This window comes from Hylaeus volcanicus, chromosome 7 (assembly GCF_026283585.1).
Source record: "Hylaeus volcanicus isolate JK05 chromosome 7, UHH_iyHylVolc1.0_haploid, whole genome shotgun sequence".
Classification (NCBI taxonomy): Eukaryota; Metazoa; Arthropoda; class Insecta; order Hymenoptera; family Colletidae; genus Hylaeus; species Hylaeus volcanicus.
In genome coordinates, this window is record NC_071982.1 from 10853058 (window position 1) to 10855492 (window position 2435).

Here is a 2435-nt window from a genome sequence, read left to right on the forward strand (position 1 = left end):
TTAGTTCCACACCAATAAATGAAATATGAAAACAACAAACAACTAGGGTCCTCTAAATCTTTTCGATAGTCTTTGGTTTTATAAATAGTTTTTCGTTTCTTGTCGTGCATAAATACCATTGCAAACGAAACGAAACTTTAACAAACGAGACCAAATATTCAAACCTTTACTTCCAAACCACTAAATGTAACATCCAATTGTAATAAAATCACAAAATCTAATAACCAATTAGAGCAGACTTAATTTCTTTTTATTGTCAAGTATTATATTGTTACATATTATTACGTAACGTCCAATTTTCTACGACAGATATAAACATCTGTCATTTTTTTATAAATTGACTTTATTCATCAAGCTAATCCCCAACAGATTCAATGCATTTTTGCCAAAAAAATACAATCTAACGTAGATAAAGATACTGCGAGAAAACGCTTAGTAAGGAGGTAACACATCATTTTAATAAATAAAATGCGATATAAATTATATGTAAATCAACCATATACGTATATAATAAATATTAGATGTAGAAATTAATTCCGTATCTTTACGTTCACGAATTTGTAATTCTAGTTTAAGTAGAAATTTAAAGCGAATAATGTTTTATTTTTAGGTTAAAAAAGAACATCAAGCATTTTTTGTAATTTAAGATATCTCTGTAGGCATTGCAAAGGCGACTACAGTAATCGGTGTCTATCATCTCATACTTCAATATTGACATTGATACCAACATAGGATATCGCGAATTTTTATCTTATCAGTCAAATTTCGTTAATTTTGTTGTCATAAAATGTAATTTTATGTAATCTGTGGAACGTATCGTAGAATACAAAGCGTCTCGTTTCGATCAATTCCTTTGATTTCAGATATCTTTAAAATGATTAATCGAGGTTGACAAAGGTAATGCTTCGCCAACAGTAATCTTCTTTAATTACTTTTAGGCCTGAATTGTTTTCTCGTGGTAAACAAAACATTTGTCACGTGCCTCGAGTTATTTGGAGTCCAACTGAATTTTAACGATCAAAGTTATATTCATTGATAATACATAATGATATTTATATATGACTTTTCACGTAGAATTGTTATGAAATTACAAATTAAGTTTATGTTAAGAAATACGCAATCAGAATGTCTGAAACAATGAGCTTTTAAATGATTTTTTAAACATCGTTTCATAGTTTCCTATACAAACATGATGCTGTTTTTATAGAAAGTAGTATATATTTATAGAATTTCATATAAAATTTCCTTAAAAGGAAATTAAGTTATCAAATTATGAAAGATAATGATTTTGAGACGTCGAATACAAATTATTTCAGATTTCGCTCTCATCGCTTCGAGATTTCAACGTTTTCCTTTTGCTACATATTCTTGGCGATATTAAAATATTGAAAAATAGAGAAATTAATTCTTTCAAAACTTGATATATTTGTTTAATTCTTTGCCTTTTTATATTTCAGAATTGTGTAGTTACAGGGAAATTTTTACAAATGTTTGAATAGCTTTCGTAACGTTTAAGAAATTAATATTAAATAAATTAATTCGTATTTATATTTTCTTTTTAATATTGGCCCCTGTATTAATAAAATTAACAACGGACTCTCTCTTTAGTACACAAATAAATAAGTAAATAAATAAATAGGTACAACAAAATAAATGAATGACTATAAAGCATTCAATATCTTTTTAGGGTATTTCTCATCTATTTTTATTACGTAATGGTACGATTGTTATAACGGTTAATGATGAAGAAAAGTTAGATTATTTTATCACACTTATATTTTCACACATTTTTTAAGAACTTTTAACATTAATAAAATATATTCTAATATTTACAACTTTTTCTTGCATTTGTTACAATCATTTAAGAATTATGTAAACACATATATCTACATTTGTGTTTCTACACCTTTTCCATGCATTCGTTAAAAACTTATGAAATATATAAATTTTCAAATTTATACAACGATCTTATACAATTGTCATTTTATGAGATTTAAAAAAAATGAATGGAGCGGAATGAAATAAATAGAATTAAAAACGAATGTCAAAATTTGGCAAATAATGCATCGTATAAAATGATAAGAAATTGCTCGTGGAATTGCTATACATATATTACGCATAAGTTGCCCGAGTGTCTCACAATCAGTTCTAGCACGATCTCGAGTAATGCCTTGGTCGTTGCTTGCACAATGGACCGTACGAGTGATTCCATACTTAGATAACATACAACTGGCACTGGCATTTACAGTTAAGCGAATTATTGTCAGTGATTTCAAACGAGTCCGAGCGAGATGAAATGCTTGAGTTGTTATCACATTTTGTGTCTTTTATTGAGTCGTGCTAGAAAATCCAAAGCTTACTGTTAAATAATTTTTTGGTAAGGAGCTTTACGAAGTAAACTTATAAAATTGTAACTATTAAATAATTTAGTAAGG

The 2435-nt window shown here is 27.6% G+C and overlaps 1 protein-coding gene across 2 annotated transcripts in view; it reads left to right on the forward strand.

The window, feature by feature from the left end:
• The first annotated feature begins 6 nt into the window (after nt 1–6).
• The window catches only part of LOC128879717 (arylsulfatase J-like), an 18141-nt gene continuing 15712 nt past the window's right edge, over nt 7–2435 (forward strand). For both annotated transcript variants that reach the window (XR_008457685.1, XR_008457686.1), the window contains exon 1: nt 7–2377. The gene's annotated coding sequence lies outside the window, so the exon portion shown is untranslated. The remainder of the gene's footprint in view (nt 2378–2435) is intronic.